We start from the raw sequence: 20375 nt of genomic DNA, 5'->3' as shown, positions 1-20375 counted from the left end.
CCTGCTTCTTCTCAGAATCAAAAGCATGTGCGCTAGCAGTATGCTGGAGTGCTCGAGACTCGGACTTGAACTCGGTCTCCGAGACCCTATGTTAATGGTCTGGTCTGCTGTCATGCATTTTTGACTCGGTACTGACTCGGACATTAGGAATCGGACTTATTCCTGGAGTCCACTCGAGTCCCAATCAAGATAGTTATTTCATGATTATTACTGTATGTTAATATTTTCTTTTTAAATGGATGTATGATTGACTCCGTCCAGTGATGTTCGAAGCGGGATCACCGAACCACCAGACCTCCCCTCGAGCTCGGTTCGGTCGCAGCATGCTCTCCTCACTTATTCTTTGGAAGCAGTATTTATGCCCATCTGTAATCTTCACAACATCTTAAAGTGCACACAATCTTAGTAAAGTCGCAGCAGTCATTAGTTCAGATTCACGGTTAACGGTCATTTAAAGTTTGTTGCAGTGGGCAGATAACAGGTATAGTGGTGCACTAGAGTTATGTGCACTAGATAGGTTCTCCAGGTCTCACGTGTCTCCTGGACTCGGTCTATGAACTAGACTGAGCTGGTCTCGCAGGTTAATAACAAAACAGCTCTGGTTTGTGTGCTTGGATAATGTGGAGAGATACGCAGATTAAACTAATGTACGAGTTTGTTTGTGAACGCGGCGAGGGACTGAAACGCACTGGGACGCCGAGAGTCGCGCGTCAGCCAATGAAGGCGAGCGTCAGCTCAAACGGCCGTAATGATAACCAATCAGCGGCGGAAGGCGGGACATCGCGCTCAGCGCAGGCGCTAAGCGCCTGCGTTTGTAACGACAGATTAACGCTCCATGGCCCCGCGGTTTAAATGAATGCCGTTCGAAGTATCTGAACATATTTACCTCTTACTGACTCCTCTAGCGTTAAAACTGCGTCGACGAATCACTTCGTCCAGAGAGAGATCCGCCATGTCTGCGCTGGAGTGCATTCTGTGCGGAACACAGCGCGCATGCGTGACGTACATATGGGCGGAGCAAAGCGGAGCGTGACGGGAAGCGGAAAGGGTCAAAATACACGCGGAGCACGAGAAAACGCGAGCCGTGTCTTATTTAATCATCACATAGATAACAACTGTGACGTTTTTTCTTTCCTTTTCTTTTTACATTCTTTATATTAATGAATGTGACGAAAGCAAAACATTATATTAATGACAACCCTAAACAAGCAAGGTTGGTTCATTTTAAACACGAAGTTTACACCTCCTCGAATCTAATCTGGAATAATAAGAATCTGCTGTAAAACACAAGCTTGAGAACCTTGAAGATCGCGTACATTGTGTGTGTGTATTATATAATATAAGCGCTAACAGTAACAACTCTGCACACACAATAAGTTCTTATGTTAACCTATATTACTGCAACTGTATTGAGGCAAACAATGCACAGCTCATTAAACGTGACTGGTGATGTCTGGATAGGCACGATATTAAATAGCTGTAATAAACTACTGTTGCTAACATATTTATTCGGTCAGGTTTATATAAGGCTATTTGATAATGATTTTTCTTCTTCTAACGTTACTCTGGTATAACGTTAGCGCTGCATAATATGACCGTTCTAAAAAGCTTGGCTTTTTTTTATTTTGATAAGCCATATTTACTATTACTTCCGGGTCACGTGGCCAACCTGTCACAATACAATGTAGATCTTCAAACGAAAAGATGGAAAAAGGAATTTCAAAAACCAAAATCGGACCGTTATTTGATTTTGGTTTTGTCGACCCTAGATTTTGGATTTCAGAACCAAAAACGGGAGAACGGCTCTTTTTTTTTTTTACCGTTTCTTTGTTTTTGGTTTGAAACGACAAACGAAAAACAGGTGGTTTTCTCGTTATTTTTGTTTTGTGTTTCCAAACAGTTTCAAACGAAAAAACAAACTATCAAAGCATTACCACGGACCACAAAGCGTCAGCTATCGCTGTATAAAAGAAACAGTTGTTTTTCACAGAAAAACAGAAACTTTGGAAACACGAAGACATTAAACATACGATTTAGGCAATATATGGTTTTTCAAGTCATCTTCAGGTTATGATAAATAAAGTATATGAACAATGCAGTGCTAATTGACATAACATTTGTTACAGTATAGAAACTATTCTGCCTTATTATGTGATAAAAAAAAGTGTTTGTAGTATATAAACAAATCATTATTATTTGTTATTGTCCAGCAGTTTTGGTTTCTAAGCCAATTAAAAGGTAGAAATGAGAGAAAAATGAAAGTTGCCTATAGTATCCACTACCAGTCAACAGTTTTTGAACAGAAAGCTTGTTAATGTTTTTAAAAGAAGTCTCTTCTGTTCACCAAGCCTGCATTTATTTGATCCAAAATAAGCGCAAAAAACACGTAACATGTTTGCAATAATATTTTTCAGATTAGCCTAAATGTTTAAAACCACCATACGTTTTCTATTTGGGTATATTTCAAAATGCCATTTATTGAGATTTCAAAGCTGAATTTTTTTCTTTATCACCATTAATCAGATCACATGATCCTTCAGAAATAATTCTGATATTCTGATTTGCTGCAAAAAAAAAAAAAAAACATTTATTATGCTATGCAATGTAGTTAAGAAAATTAACGTTTGATAAAACCTGAATTGGCACACAGCAGACACATTAGCCTGCTGTAGTGTCATTTGTATCAACTACATGACAGATAATTATATGTAACAATAAATTGTTTTTGTCATGTTATATAAATTAAAACAATACTTTCTCATACTCTGATGATATGGAAAATAATCAAATTTACAAAAATGATTTTAAATTCATATTTAATTCTTATAAATGAACCCTAATCCTCCCACTGTGGATAATAAACCCAATTCATTTTACTAAATGTAGTGGTTTGTTCATCTGTTAACTAAATATCAGCTTAATTTAGCAAAACAATGTTTCAGACACATGGTGAGTTACAGGTTAGGCCCTAATGTTTTATTAATTTTTTTCTGTGCTTTTATTATATGAAGGCTTTGTAAAACTGCACAGCGTTTTTAAGCTTTTTTTAAACAACATGCCACTCGATCCTACACCAGCACACACGAACCAATCAGGTAGGTATGGGGCGGGCGACACGTGCAGCCCACCTCGATCTGCAGGCTGCAGCCGGGTGTTTCCGCCCCCAAACAGCGAAACGGTGACGTCACGGCCTATCCCACAGCGCACCGCCCGAAGACCTCCCACTCAGGCCTGGCTGGCACTTTCTCGCTCTGCACTGCTATGAAGTGCACTCGTGTGCTACTGTGTGTGTGAGGCGGCGTGCGAGGTTGGTAATCGGTCGCCCGCGGGCGCACTGCGCGTTCACCGCTCGCCCCTCACCGTCGCGGGCAGCTTACAGCGCGCGGGGAGCAGGGCGCGCGCGCGCGGGAACCACAACCTCATGCCTTAAACTGATGAGTAAGGGAAAATAACGACGCGGGGGTGACGCCCGTGTCCTCGCTCAAACTCGCGAGAAGAATTTTTGAAAGGGCACAGGTCCGTCTGCGAGGTGACTCACCTGCGCAGTGAGATGCCGAGCAGGCCAGATCTGCCCCGAACACACCCTCACACCGTTAAAAACAGACCGAGAACACCAGCGAGTGAACGAGTCTTCACGAGGACTCGACTCAATTACGAAACGATTCAGTTACTCGAAACACCGCACGCGGATGATGAGTGGATAAATCTAACTAAACGCAGACTGAAACATGCGTGAAACAGCTATTAAAACCACATTGCGAATGGAATGTAACATAGAACTCAATACAAATAATAATATACCATACGAAGTGTCTGTATAATGTTTGGGGAAGTCGTGGCCTAGTGGTTGGAACTTTGACTCTAACCCCTAGGGTTGGCGTGGGTTCGAGTCTCGGGCGGCAGTCCTCGAGCAGAGGCACCAGACCCCCAGCTGCTCCCGGGCGAAACACCCGGCTGCAGCCAGAGACAGGGGAGTGGCTGCAGTCTGCAGATCAGAGGCGGGGCTGCACGTGTCGCCCGCCCATACCTACTCTGATTGGATTCGATTAGTCTTTCATGAACATTACATAGATGATAGGAAATGTGTGTGTAGTTGGTGTAGGATGGAGTATGTTGTTTAAAGCTAAAAACTTGCTGTGCCAGTTTTACAAAGCCTTCATTATAATGCACAGAAGAAGAAAGAAGACTTAAGCAATACGTAACCCCCCGATGAAGGAAACGCTGGATTGGAGAGGAGTGCAGTGTCTTGTTTTGAGGCTGCATGTGAATGTGCTACAAAGTGAGTATCAGAAAACCCCTCCAGACACAACCTGGACCACACGTAGTGGCGCGCGTACAAGACCACACGGCAGGGAACATTCCCTGGAGACGCTGTAGAAAGCACATAAGGTGAATGTCTGTGGAGGATGTACATCAACACACTCTACTTCCAAGACCAGTTGCCTGCTGGAGTGAATAGTAAAATACATCATCGACCTTAATATCTTGTTTCAAATCTTTTCATGTAATATTTAATTCTTCTGTACCCTTTAGCCCTCGTTAAAATTTAAAAAGCAAAACTATTTTAGAAAACAATGTAAGATTTCTCAAGTGTTATCTCTACAAGAAACAAGATGAATGCGATCGTAATATGGGGACACCGCAATATACACGCTTACGTCTATCGATTGTGTGCGGTAGTATGCAGTTCTGCACTGTATGTAGCTACACGTCTGAGCCAAGAAGATGGAACAGAATCTGATGATATGTTAAAAGCGTTTATTTTTTTTTTTTAAATTAATTATGTGGTATTTAATTTTTTATGTAGGGAACCCTGCTACCACTCTCTTCCATACAGCTGATGGATAATACTGTAAAATTCCAATCATAGGAAGGAAGGTTTCAGTGTGGTGACAGGAATATGGAATAGACTGTGCCCCAGTGCACCGCCTTGATGAAGCGCTTCAGAACAGCCTTCTGTGTGTATCTGTTTTCAACACTGCATATCAAACACACCTTGAGAAAGACACTGACTTTTCCTTCAAGGCACATTCTCACATTAGAAGATGAGACACGCCTGCACAATAACAACTGTTACTGGCTGAATGATTAGATCTTTTGTATTAGATTCCTCCATGCCTCAAACTGTACTCATTACACAAATGGCACTCAGAAGGACATGATCACGCATCTTTGGAGTTAATCCAACGGTTGAACCAAAAATTAGTATACCTGTGGTTAGATATGCCATCACCTTTTTTTGTGATCCTTCTTTAGAAAACATGCACAGGAATCCATATGTACTTTTGGTAACAGAACGACTGGCTCATTGAGAGTCGCAGTACAATTATATTAGATAGAATGAAGAAGGGTCTGGCTAGCAGACTGCACCTCGTCAGCAACAGCTTGTGACTTGTGCTTCTGCTAGTGACAACACTTGCAGTCTTTTTGTTTTATATTCAGTTCTACTTGGTTACTTTTTGTTGGTTGACTGGAAGTCTGTCAGCCCAGAAGTTATAGGTATGGTTGACTGGAAGTCTGTCAGTCCAGATGTGAGGAGGACACACAGAGAGAGTGTGAGCTCAGCAGGTGTGATGGATGTAGATACTGTGGTCTTGGAAAGAAGAGGGTCTTCACAGCTTTCTATTCAGACAAAGAGTTTGCTGGATTCTGTTCTATGGACTGCTGCTACAGAATGAATGAATGAATGAATGAATGAGTGAGTGGTTTACAGTATCTATCTATCTATCTATCTGTCTGTCTGTCTGTCTGTCTGTCTATCTATCTATCTATCTATAATTTTTTTTTAACTTGAATTTGTGACTGAAACTGAAAGCTAAATAAATGTTTTAGTGGATAAAGCTGTGTCTGTTTGCTTAATTGGTTAATGTCACTTAACATAAGGTTACTAAACTCTTCTGACTAATTTTTATATTTGATAATTTAGTGGTTTTGTCAACTATGTATTTTTCATTGTATCAGGCAAAACAGTTTTCGAGGGTAACACTTTACAATAAGGTTTCATTTGTTGACACTGATGTATTAACTAACATTAACTATGAGCAATACAGTTGATACAGTATTTATTAAACTTTGTTAGTTAATAAAAATACAGCTGTTCGTTGTTTGTTCTTGTTAGTTCACTTCACAGTGTATTAACTAATGTTAACAAATACAACTTCTGACTTTAACTTAAAACAACCACCCTCGGTTGATGAGTGGATAATCTGACTGAACGCAGGCTGACATTCGTTAATACACTTTTAAAAACCACATTGAGAATGTAATTAAACATACAAATAATATATACCATCCGAATGTCTGTATATGTTTGGGGAAGTCGTGGCCTAGTTGTTAGAGATTTTACTCCTAACCCTGGGTTGTGGGTTCGTAGTCTCGGGCCGCAGTCCCTCGAGCAAGGCCCGAACCCACGCTCTCCCCGGGCGGAAACACCCGCTGGCAGGCCGAGACGGGTAGCTGCAGCCTGCAGAGGAGGCGGGCTGCACTTGTCCAGCCCCACTGCCCCATACCTACTCTGATTGGTTTCGTCGGTCTTCATAGACATTACATGATCGGAAATGTGTGTGTAGTTGGTGTAGGATTGGTATGTTGTTTAAGGAAAGCTAAACACTGTGCAGTTATTTACAAGCCTCAATTATAATGCCAGAAAAGAAGAAGACGTTAGCCTGTACTCACCATGTGTCTGAAAATGCTTGTTTTTGCTAAATTAAGCTGATCTTTAGGCTAACAGATGAACAAACCACTACATTTAATAAATGAATTGGGTTTATTTTCCACAGTGGGAGGATCAGGTCTTCAGATAGAAGAATTAATTATGAAGTAAATCATTTTTGAAAATTTGAGTATTTCATATCATCAGAGTATGAGAAAGGAAATGAAAAGGATTATCAGTATTGTTTTAATTTATATAGCAGGACAAGAGAATTATTGTTATAGTTATCTGTCATTCAGTTGATAGGCTAGTGTGTCTGCTGTGTGCCATTAAAATTTTTATGAAACTTTATTTTTCTTTACTACATTACAAAGCATAGACTTTTCCTCCCTTTATTTCAGGAACATATGCTGCTCCTCATTATTTTAAAGTGAAGAAATCGAGACACTTTTATTTCTACCGGCCAGTGATGATTCTGAAATCCAGAAGATTAAAGTTGCAGCACATAACATCTAGTGATTCAGTAAATCAGACACAGTGAGTCAAGTTAACAATAAACAACTGTGCTTTAAAATGAAGGCTTTGTAAAAAACCACACATTTTATCTATTTAAACAAAAAACACAATCCTACACAAACCAACTAAACACACATTTCTTATCATGTATGTCTATGAAAGATGATCGAACCAATCAGAGTAGGTATGGGGCGGGGGAGTGACAGCTCACTCAGGGCGGGATATTTATAACGATCCAGTAGGCTTGCCCCGGGCGCTGCAGCATAAATGGCTGCCCACTGCTCCGGGTGTGTGTTCACGGTGTGTGTGTGTTCACTGCTGTGTGTGTGTTCACGGTGTGTGTTAAATGCAGAGCACGAATTCTGAGTATGGGTCACCATACCTGGCTGTATGTCATGTCACTTCACTTATTTATATATATATATATACTAATTCGCAGTGCTTGTTTTGTTTGTTTTATGGACAGCTTGTCTAAACAGGCCAGTAGAGACTATTAACTACTACTCATCCTGCTGATTGCACAAATGTCTTGGTAAAATGATGAAACTGGTCTTTTTTTCTTTTTTTTATGATGAAACCGCTCAGAGGTGGGTCTCGAAGCAGTTGTGACGCAACTGAAATCACGTGACTTTGGCAGTTTGACACGCACTCCGAACCACTGATTCAAAACAAATGATTCACAAAAGATTCAGAGCTTCATCTCCTTCAGTTAATCTGTATGGGTCCTGTGTGTAAAACTGATGTAGAGAAATACAAGGAAAAATAAACAACATGATTTGTGGAAGCCAAAAAAACAAGATATTTAATGAACACCTGAATAATAATAAAATGATAAATGCATTTTCTCAGAGATTCGACAGTAAAGAAACATAACTGGAGATACACAGGAAATGAGTACGTATCACTTTGGACCCATGTTTTGCATCAGAAGGGTGTAACTTTCGAATCATTTACTGTCTGATGTTACAAAAGCTATTCATTTAGATAAAATGCTGACCTTGGATCTTTAAATTCACCAAAGAAACCTGAAAAAATATTAAATCAGCTGTGTTCAACATTGATAATAATCAGAAATGTTTCTTGAGCAGCAAATCATTCTATTAGAATCATTTCTGAAGATGAAGGTGTGACACTGAAGACTGGAGTAATCATGATGCTGAAAATACAGCTGCACATCACAAGTAGAAATACATTAAGCAGTTTAACAGAGATTCACACAGAAAAAACAGCTGTTTTAAATAGTAAAAATATTTCACAATGTTAACTGCTTTTGCTGTCTTTGGATCAATCAAATGCAGAAGAGCAGAAAGACTTCTTAAAAAAACATTAAACATCTTTCTGTTCAAAATCTTTCGACTGGTAGTGTAGATGAAAGCAATGATGATTTTATTTGCGATTTTAACTGCGAAATCACATAAAAAGGTCCTCAACCTCCGATTCACTCTGCTTCACCGGGAAGACTCATTTTCCCCCTATGATGCATCTCCAGCGCTGCAGGCAGCAGCAGCAGTGTAGCAGAAGGCGCGTCGCAATCGCTGATACACCATCGCGCGCTATGGCTGCGTCTCTGTCTCGTGCTTGAAAATTACCGGGTGAGTCATTCATTAATAGAGCACAAACGATACCATGATCGGTTGCTAATTAGCAAAGCGGCGGCTTCCGCACGCGGCGCTGCTGTGTTTTGTTCGGTGACGTCAGTGATGCGATTACCGGGACGCGCTTGTTCCGTTATACCGCTGCAGTGTGTTTAAATTCTACACGATCAGAGTGATTGATCTACATGATCAGATATCTGCTCGAGCGTTTGATAGATGACCGCGCAAGCGACATCGAGAGCGCGCCGTCGATGACGAGGCGCAGCGTTAATAACCACTCGATTATGGCAATATCCACGTTAATATTCAGCAGTGAATAATCACAGTTTAATCACGGATTCATGTTGCTGTATGTGCGGTAAACACCGCGAGAGTACCATAGCTACAGCAGTGGACAAAAACACACAGTACCATATGGTGGACCGAATAGTCACGTGACCACGTGCTTCTTTGTTGAAGGGGTGTTTATTTATTTATTTATTTATTTACAAAGTTAGTCTTTCTTAAGTTTAATGACTGAATAATTGAAATTAAATGACACGTTTGTTCTGGAGACATCAGCTGAATCTTTATCTGCTCAATGATTATGTCACACAATAATCAAATGAGGGTTATTACGACTGTTATGATTATAACGATAACTGTAACAGCAACTGCTGTAATGATAACTGGACTATAACTGTGATGTTAACTGTGAAGCTCATTTTAATAGCTGTAACGATAATTAAACTTATTAACTGATGATTGTAACTGTAACAATAAAAAACTTTCACTGATATGTGGCAGAACTGTAAAAACACTGTAACATCTACCACGCTGTGACTTATCATCTGTACTGTAACATCCTCCCTAGTATCATCATTACGATAATACCGCCTCCGTACTCGTACGCATAACGATTAATAATGATAATTTTGTATACCCACATAACACTTTCTGTAACAGTAACTTGAATAGTCATTACCGGGGTAGGCTTAATTTCATAGGGTCTCTGTTAAGGTATATAATTATACATTTAAGTACTGAGTAATATTAATTAACTACAGTACATGTAACTTACTGTATGGTTAGGGTTAGGATTAGGGTTTGCTTAGATTAATGCATATTTAATTATGTACAGTTTATTGTTATAATAGTAAATACATGTAACGTGTACAGGGCTCACAAAATATCAAATCCCTGGTAGTCCTTGGGAGCAGGCACTCTTTCAGGCTTTGGTAGCCCAAAAATGAGACTGAACTAACCCGAATATAAAAAGACACTATTTGAACTTTGCACAGCCAGACAAAATCAGCATGATCCAGCAAAGCGATGAAACGATTCAATAAACTAATGATGCTATTGAAATTCACCTATAGGTTACACGCTACAGTTTTCTTACAATTTATTTATTTATTTATTTTTTTACAAATGAGATTTTAAGACAAATTACAGACTAAAAGGCTTCCTTTATTATTTCTCAGACAAAAATGCTGCATATTTCTTTTGTGGAATTGAAAAGTTAAATAATAAAAACTAACTTGAAATTTTAAACAAATCCCAAATCAAATAAAAATTTATACAACTAAAAAGAAATCTCTTCATATTAAAACAAAGGCTCTGTCTGCGCTTCATTTAAAATCAGAGTAAACCATCTGATTACTATCAAAAAAAAGATGCTTAAATATTATCTTATTGGGATTTGTATACTTAGGAAATTTGAAGTAAAACAGAATGGTCTGATTTTAGCTCTGTGAATGAGACGCAGATGTCACTCTCTGACAGCAGGCGCCAATGGAACAAAAGCAGGTATTTACAGGCTGCCCCTTTAAGACCGGAATGCACAGATCCAATATAATAATGCACAGGAGAGTTCTACGTCACATAACCACTGTGTTTATGAGGGTCATTTGCAGAGACAATTATTTTTGAGATAATTTTGTGTGTATGTGTTCATTCAGAAGCAATGATACGTGAAAGAGGAATCAATTCTGTTTATACGCATTGTCTGAAACGCTGTTCTCTGTGTGCGCAGAAACCAGCGCGCTAGCTCCGAATGCACGCAAATGTGTTAAAACGCTTGAATGTTTAAATCGGCAAACTTAGAAACAAGTGCAAACGATTCACTACGCATCCGCTTCAACCCTACAAGCGAAAGTGAACAAACAAATCAAAGTTAGCAATTTTCTATTTATGTTTCACTGCCCCAGTTACATTTTTTATTCATTGCTGTATCATTTTGGTTCCTTCATGTCTGTAAAGCACTCACCTCGTTTTTGCTTGCTAGCTATATCACTATTCAAGATATCCCATCGGGCAGTGGGCGCTGGTACATTTTGCTAGCTGACTGGAAAACACAATAGCCTCTCGGACGCTGGGCTAGCTTATCAGCAGCCCTGGTGTATCACCAAATGAATAAATTAAAGTGTAAACCGGGAGAACTGTACGGCACTGTTTCTTTAGTGATTACTAAGATAACTAACAATGATTATAATGATAACAATAACAAAATGATAACTGTAACAATAACTATAATACAATGAATAAAATTGTAAAAGTAACTGAAACAATAACTATAATGATAGCTTTAACAGTAACAGTAACTGTAATGATAACAGTAACTTTAACAGTTACTATAGCGATAACCGTAACATAAACTGTAATGATAACTAACAATAACTAACTACCTGCACAATGATCATGTGATACAGAGTTTGTTGGCGTGTGTGTGTGTGTGTGTGTGTGTGTGTGTAGGTAAGGAGCTCGGATCTGAAGCGGTATGACCCGCTGGCGCAGGCTGACAGCGAGGATGAGGCGGAGGGCGATGATCCTGGTGCTGAATTATCCCTCGTAACGAGTTATGACCAAAGCGGTTAGCTGATCTGAGGCGGAGCTGGCGGGGAGGAGTTGGATGAAGGGAGAGCTGAGGGAGGGGCGGGCGCGAGAACAGAAGTCAGAGTGAACCCCGCGGGGAGGAAGCGTGGCGGATGCGGCGTCGATCCATGGCGTTCCTGCCGCTGTCAAACTCTCTGCTGGTATGACCTTTCGATACTGCCCTACAGGAAGTACTCCAGATGCAGTGGGAGAGGAAGCAGGGGCTGGCGGGCGGATGGCGCTCCGCTGCTGGTGGCCTCACCCAGCACAGCATGTGCTCTTCTTACATGGCGTGGCGATCACCTCCCATTGCATTGGGATGTGGATGGGGACGGACTGGAGGGCCGTTTTGATTACGATTCTGAACATCTCCAGTGACGGTGCTTGACTGACTTTGAAGAGCCAGGTGAAGTGATCGAACCGCTGGCTGAAAACTGATGATGATGTAAATTGCCTCCATTGCAACCTCTTCAGTTATGACGATAGGCATAACGCCATCTATAACTGTAGGTGCCACGGTAACAAACTATAATGGTAACTGTAACAAGAACTATAATGATAACTAACAACAACTAGCTATAACCGTAAATAATAACTAAAAATAACCGTAGTGATAATTGTAACAGTAACAGTAATGGTAACTTTAAAGATAATTGTAACAAAAAATATTTAAAAATAACCAACAATGAATATATTGAAATCAATAATGATAACTGTAACTGTATTTAAATAACAGTAACTAAAAGTAACTATAAATGTAACAATAACTAACGACTATAACATTAACTGTAACGATAACTGTAGCAATAACTATTGATAACTAACAATAACTATAACTGTAACAATATTAGTAACTTCAACTATATCTGTAACGATAACTGTAACAATAACTAGAATGATAACTAACAATGGCTATGACTAACTAGGGGTTGAACGACTTCTGATTTTTTAAAGTCGACTTTTTATGACGAAACCTCGAAGTGGAAGTCGATTAGTAAATCGATAACGTCATTAAAGAACAAATAAGTCTGGAGCTGAGAGACTCAAACATCTTGTGCACAGATTCATGGTATATGACACGAAGCCGCTGCATACATGGCTATTGCTCTAAGTAACAGCTCATGTTTATCAGTTCTTTGTCTTTGTGTCGCTTTTATTTCTCACAGATTTCTATATTTGTTCTAAATCAGACTACTAGATAAGAAATGCTAGTAAAGATTACCATTTATATGAATGCATTAGTGAGAGCGCATTTGTGTGTGTGAATTAATTCTACATGGCAGTGTCTCTCTAGTAGTAGTGATGCTGTGGGACTTAGTTATTAAGACAGAACAGCGTTGACTTTTCAGTTTCTAAGCTATTTTTATTGAGAAATAAAATAAAATCCCTCACTCCGCGCTGTCATCACGCTGAATGATTCTGTGCGCCAAGTGATCTGCATTGTTGATGTACGAAAGCTACTGTCTGTAGGTCTATGTGTGTGTGTTACAGTGCAGCAGCGCATTAGATTAGAACAGCGATTCACTTACCTGTACAAATAAGCTGTTTAGAATGTGCATTCTGGCCGCTCAGCTTCGGAAAGCATCCAGTATTATAATCACACATCTCTGTGAGCTTTCAGAGTATACATTTATTTGTCATTTTAACCGTTTGGAACGAGCGCAGCCGGAAAGTCCTTCAAAGATTTATTATCCTGTTGCGCCTTCACAGGACCACAGCTTAATTAACGACGTCAGGTTTAAGCCGCCATGACGGAGCATTGAAGCCTAATTAGTCGATTAGTCTGTGCAACCCCCTATAACTAACAATAACAGTAATTTTAACAACAAATAATAACCGCAACAGAAGAATTATACGGTAACTGTAACAATAACTATAACAGTAACTGTAACAATAAACCGTAGCTATAATAATAACTGCATATAATAACTGACTGTAACAATAACTGTAACAATAACTATAACAGTAGCTGTAACAATAACAGCAGCTGTAACAATAAATAATAACCGCAACAATAACTATAACAATAACTGTACAATGAACCGTAAGGCCAACAATAACTATATTATCAACTGACTGTAATAATAACCGTAACAATAACTGTAACAATAACTATAACAGCAGCTGTAACAATAACAGTAACCGTATCAATAACTATATTAATAACCGACTGTAACAAATAACGCCGGCAAGCTGCAATTGTAACAATGACTGCAGATGTAAAGTCCCTCCTTCACCGCAGTGTTCATCAGAAGAAGTTTTGGCCCGCAGGTAAGTTTAATCTGTGCAAAGCCCAGGTTAATCCGTGTGTGTGTTTAGAGTTGCCGCAGGGGCTCTCGGGCGGTGTGGAGGGCAGATGCTCTGGAGGAAGTCAGCTTCAGAGAGAGCCGTTGATCTCTGTTCAGTGTGGACTGCAGAGACAGAGGAAGTTCAGATCCACTGCACTCGTCTGCCTGCGTCCTGATCAGCTCCGGTCACATGATCGCCATCAACGCCTCCACAGGTCTCTCACACACTCACTCACTCAGCTGAACACACACGTGTGTGTGTGTGTGTGTGTGTGTGTGTGTGTGTGTGCTGATGGCTGCTGTGTTTCAGGATGGACGTTGTGGACGACAGCTGTTGGACATGTGGTGTCTCACGCTGTTCTGCTGCCGGATCTACAGGAGACGCCTTTCCAGACCTGCTGATCACTTAACACTGCTGGACAAGGTGACCACCGCAGCACACACACACACACACTGGCTACACACCACTAATTTTGCAGATTTTTGGCCAATATCCACCTCAGCCGTTCATCTCCGAAAGTAATGTAAAAATTCAGCTCCAGCAGCTTCAATCTTTTTTAACTAATAATCACATTTTTAATATTTCAATCCCGGTTCAAATCACTCCACCGTGCACAAGAAGCGGCCCTAAATGGAGTAGCTTGGGGCTAATATGATATTCCTACTGACTCTGGTGCTTCTGTTATTCTTGTTATGCAGGACTTGTCATCTGCTCTTGATACTGTCAATCATGAGATTCTCATTTCTCGTTTGCCATCTTATGTTAGTCTGGGGGAGTGGGGGGGGGTTGTCTTAAATTGGTTTAAATGTGTGTTTGTTTTTTTAAATAAGAGATTCTCTGTAAAAACAGAAACGTCTATCTTGTCCTCCAGACAACTTAACCTCTGGGGTTTCCTCAGGGTTCTGTCTTAGGTCCTGCTCACGTCTTTCTTTATCTTCTTCCTCTGGGCTCTATCTTTAGGAAACATGGCGTCTCTTTTTCACTGTTACGCCCGATGATATGCAAAATTTACTTGCCTTTGGCTAAGAATACAAAGTGTGCCATTGATACTCCATCTGCATGTCTTGATGATGTCAAATCATGGCTCTCCAAAAATTCATTTTCTTGAATACAGACAAAACCAAAGTTATTGTCTTCAGGGCCTCAGAACATAGGACAAGTAATTGACTCAACCTCGAGACCCCAAATTCCTTAAATTCTCCTGAAGTTCTACAAAATTTGGGGATGCCGGAGTTTGATAACTCATTGAAATTTTAGAGTTCTCCTAGAGGCTGCTATCCGTGCCTTTATTATGTCTCGGCTGGATGCGTTTGTGGAGACTCTATTTTGATGAACCATCAGTCCCAAATCTCTCGGATACAAGTAGTCCAAAATGCAGCAGCTAGATTCTTGGAAAGGGATGTAAAAATGTTAGATCATGTTAAAACCTTCTTGAGGTGATCCATCATCACAGAGCCCCTACCTAATGCTGTCATCAGAATTAGAGGTTTAAAAATCTTGCTTTCACTGACGTCTATAAATCCTATCTTAAAACCCATCTCTTCTCTTGGGCTTTTAACATAGTAGCAATGTGTTGGCCCTTGTATGGTTTTATTTTAGACTTTACTGATTTTTTCTGCTCTATATTGTTGTACTGTTTGTTGTGCAGCACCTTGGGGTCAGCCTTGTTTCTGTGCTTAAACATAAAACTGAACTTGAACACACACACATATATAAGACATAAAACACACACACTACACACACACACACACACACTTTTCTGTAACTGTAACACCTTGTGGCGCACACACTTTACACACACACTCTTTCACTCTCTCACACACACACACACACACACACACACACACACACACACACTCACACATGTTTGTTTTTGTGAATTGTGGTGACATCCATAGAGCGTGTGTGGTTTATTCTGGCCTAGACTGAATTCTATGCAGCCCCTCATGGCCCTACACCTAGCCCCTACACCTAACTCCTACCCCCTCACAGAAACTTTGTGCATTGCATTTTGCTTTCTCAAAAAAAAGCTAATGCTGTATGGTTTATAAGTGTTTTGAAAAATGGGGACATGGGTTAGCATGTCCTCATAAGTCACCCTCTCCCCTTGTAATACCTGGCTGACATACCCATGACATTGTAGTTGTGTCCTGATATGTCACAAAAATAAACACTCTCTCTCACACACACACACACACACACACAGACACACACACAAAATAAATAAAAAACAACCAAAAAGAACAACCCCAAACACACACAGCCAAAAAAAAATACAAAAACAAAAGCAACAAAAAAAAAAAACCAAAAAAAAAAAAAAAAATTCCAATATAAATATTTCAATAAAAATCAAATAAAATATAATACTAACACACACAGCAGCTCTCTCTCTCGTCCTGACTCTGTGTGTGTTAGGGCTGTCAAATAAAAAATAGAATTTAGAATATTCATTGAATTTAAAATAAAAATCCACATTCAATTGCATTTTAAAGCTGTTTTTAGTCTAGATGCAGTGCTGCTAATGTTGTTCATTCAAAATATTGCAGAAAAAAGAGAACATCAATGTGGAGAAGATCTTGTTTACGGTGAAACTGAAACCAAGCCGTTCACACAGGACACATATTAATCACTTCTAGAGGGACATCTATCACCGCTGCACTCGCTTCGCGTCTAGCACAAGAGAGCAGCATGTTTTAGAAAAAACCATGTAAAATAATGTAATTTTGATCACTGATCCCACTGCATCTCATGATTTTAATTGAAAAAAGGTACTCTTTGTGATTTGCTTTCACCACTTTGTATTAAACTCTACATGCATGATGCTGTTTTGTTTATAATTGTTTAAGATAATGAGATGAGAACTTAATTAACTATATTTGGTTTATAAACATTATGCACTTTTTCACAGATACGCTGCGTTAAATTCTTGGGGCTTAAAGAAAATGACGAGTATCCCACTCATGACGACTTTGTGGTGTGCATTCATGTGCATTCAACTTGTAAATATCATCTATCCAACATGTAAAATTTATTTTTTATTAATTTCAACAAATTCTACCGTCGATACAGATGCTGCATATCTATTATCTTTGGCTGCATTACAGTGCATCCAACACGTTTTCTCTCACTGACCGCCCCCCAGCTCAGAATCTATGGGCTTAAGGAAAATTTAAAGTATCAAATTTCAGTGTGCATTCAAGAATCTATCCGACATGACTTGGAGCACCAGTAGTCAAGTAATTTTTTGCTTTAATAAGCAATGCATTAATATTTTGCTTAATGCGCCCTCTTGTGGCAATATAGGAGAAGCCAGAAGATTTTTCCCCCTAGCTAATATTATACCTTTTAAATTTTGAATATAATTTGAATAATGATAATATGTAAGTGAAAAATTCTAGGTAATTTAGTTTTTCAGCCATTTTGAAATATATAGAGCTAGAGTATCATCAGTATAACAGTGAAAGCTAACACCGCAGCTTCCTGCCGAGAACTCCCAAGAAGGATAACATGTAAAATTAAATGAAAAAGTGGTGTCCTGTGCACTGAGCCTCCTGAGGTACTCCATCTATACTGCACTTGTGATCGATAATGCATACCTCTTTCATTCACTGCCTATGAACTGATGTGTGTGTGTGTGTGACTCTCTGTGTGTTTAAAAGTGTCAGCAGCCCTGATCCAGTGGATCTCCTGCTCTCTCTGGTGGTGTGGCCTGTCAGCGCTCCCAGGAATCTGGATCGAGTGTCAGCACTGAACTGCAGTCGCAGTGACTGGATTGTGCTGAGTAACTCCAGCAGACGTCTGTCTGTGCTGAGAGCCAGCTACCGGCCCATCTGGAGCCTCAGCCTTTCCATACACACGCAGGTACTCACACATCACACTCACACACCTCACACACACACACACACACACACACACACACACACACACACACACACAAACTGTCTCTCTCTCGCTCACACACACACACACACATAGTAATTTTGTTGTGCATTTTATTTATATTTTTGTATATTTTTGTTGTTTTTTTGTTTTAATTTAGTTTTAATTTAATTTTCAGGTTAATTTTTTTTTTTTCTGTTTGAAAAAGTTTACTGTTGTGTGTTTTTTGTAGTTTTGTATTAGTAGTTTAAAAATAATTTTCTATTGATTTTCGTTTTTTATTTTAATTTGAGTTAAAGTTTTTAGTAAATCCCTTTAAATGTTGTTAGTAATATTTTAAATATTTTTTTTTGTATTTTCATATTTTTCCATTTACATTTTAACAAAAAATAGAAATTAAACTGACATAAGAGTAATTTTATATTTTGAAGTATATATTTATTTAACGGTTTTAGTTATTTTTATTTAACAAGAATAATCCCATTAGCAGGTAAACGAAGAAAACCCCAGTTTGTGTGTGTGTTTGCAGGTGTCCGGCGGCGGGTCAGTTTAACGATGACGGCGTTCCTGATCTGCTCGTTCATCAGTCGGCCAATGGTGTGAGGAAGGTGTGTATTTCATTAGCATCTCATTATGTGGTTTGGTGGGTGTGGCATCTCATTATCATCTCATTATGTGGGTTGGTGGGCGTGGTATCTCTTTAGCATCTCATGCAGTTCGGTGGGCGTGGCATCTCATGATCATCTCATTATGCAGTTGGGTGGGTGTGGCATCTCATCATGTCATGTGGTTGGGTGGGCGTGATATTTAATCACATTATGCGGTATGGTGGGTGTGGCATCTCATCTTCTTTATGGTAAAGTGATATTTCATCACATTACGGGCTGGATGGAAGCATCTCATGCGGTTGGGTGTGTGTGGTGCTCAGTGTTCGTGCGGACCGCGAGGTGCAGATCATGGACAGGTGCACGGGGCGGAGCCTGTGGGAGGCATGGAGTTTGTGCGTCCCCGCCTGGCGGTGGAGGATTCGCCGTCCTGGACGGGCGCTGCCTGGCCAATCGGGTGTTCCTCTTCTTGGGCTGGAGACTGGCTGATGCAGCCACAGAACGCCTCCAAGGCAACACCCCCTCTGCAGATCACATGACCGTGCGCATGCGCCAGAGCCGCGCGCTCTCATTGGCTGCGCTTTTAGGTCCCATACAGGTGGCAGAGCCGGTCCCCGCAAGTTCTTCCTGCTCCAATCGAATCCATCCCACAATCCTCCTTGAGCTCAGCAGCACCACATTAACTGTCCTCAGCGCCGGTGAGCCACACCTCCACACACTCACACCGGCCAATCAGTGCTTTCGCTGTTCGGTCACGTGATTCAGGGATGAGAGCGTTTGTGTTTGTAAAGGGGACTTTTATTTTGACACAGACGACTTTCGGAGCTCCAGTCCTGTTTGCACAATAACAACAAATCACTTACACACACGCTTGAATATTCACTAGATTATCGATTGCACTGTTGCTTACAGTGTTTACTATTTTTTATATTCGCCTCTTTTCAACAATTATTTTTTTTTCAGTAATTTCTACCTTTTTGTCTCTTTCAAACCATAAAAGAGGATTGGATTACATAATCATAAATCTGTTTGTCCAGCAGATTTAAATTCTATTGAATTCAAAGAATTTAATAAACAGATTAAGGATGTAGTGTTTACTTTCTTTTTATTTGAGTCGCTTTTAACAGCTTCTTTTAAACTAATCAAGAAGTTCCATCTAACCTAAATCTGTAAAAGTGATTCTAAAATATCACTTTACAGATTTATTTTTAAATTTACAAATGTCAAAATATAAATAGATTACATTTCAAATTATTTACTTGTAATTATTTTAGTAAATATTTAAAAAAAAAAAATGTGTGTGTGTGTGTCTGTGTGTGTGTGTGTGTGTGTGTGTAGTGAGCTACCAGGCGCAGCAGAAGGACGCGGCTCCTACATCAGTGTGTCGCTCGGCCTCCTCGTCCGGCCGCGCCTCGGTGCCTGCTAGGTGCTGCAGCACGCCTCAGTCTTCTGAGAGCAGCAGCCGCAGACGCCAGTGATCCTACGGCTGACAGATTTGCAGATAAAACTCCAGCGCTTTTCCAGCTGCGCAAGTTCTTCTTAGGACGCCTGGCTCAGACAAGGTGCAGCAGCAAACACCAGATCTGCACAACCACACACTTCCTATTCTCAGTTTTTTGATCTCAGTGCGTGTGCAGAGCCTCTTGATTTGTGTGTAAAGTTGTTTTGATATAAACTGACCGGCAGGTAAGCCTCGCTAGAGTGACGCTGACTCCAGCTGCAGACCACACACTGATTAAAACCAAGCAGAGCAAACCCCTCACTCACGCACACATACACACACACACACTCACACACACACACACACACACACAGACATACACACACACACACAGACATACACACACACACACACACACACACACACACACACACACACACACACACACACACACACACACACACACACACACACAGAGACATACACACACACAGACACACACACACACACACACACACACACAGAGACACACACACATGACACAC

At 40.1% G+C, this 20375-nt stretch overlaps 1 non-coding gene and 1 pseudogene across 1 annotated transcript; both read left to right on the top strand.

Moving 5' to 3' along the window:
• The first annotated feature begins 3421 nt into the window (after nt 1-3421).
• On the top strand, nt 3422-3575 carry LOC122136924. The gene has a single exon (XR_006154411.1). It is a non-coding gene; the product is annotated as a U12 minor spliceosomal RNA (small nuclear RNA).
• Nucleotides 3576-8723: 5148 nt separating this feature from the next.
• Nucleotides 8724-19867, top strand: LOC122136700 (annotated as a pseudogene).
• Nucleotides 19868-20375: the final 508 nt, after the last annotated feature.

This window comes from Cyprinus carpio, chromosome B3 (assembly GCF_018340385.1).
Source record: "Cyprinus carpio isolate SPL01 chromosome B3, ASM1834038v1, whole genome shotgun sequence".
NCBI classification, from domain to species: domain Eukaryota; kingdom Metazoa; phylum Chordata; class Actinopteri; order Cypriniformes; family Cyprinidae; genus Cyprinus; species Cyprinus carpio.
Note: the sequence above shows the minus strand (reverse complement) of the source record. Positions and strands in the feature narration are given on the sequence as shown.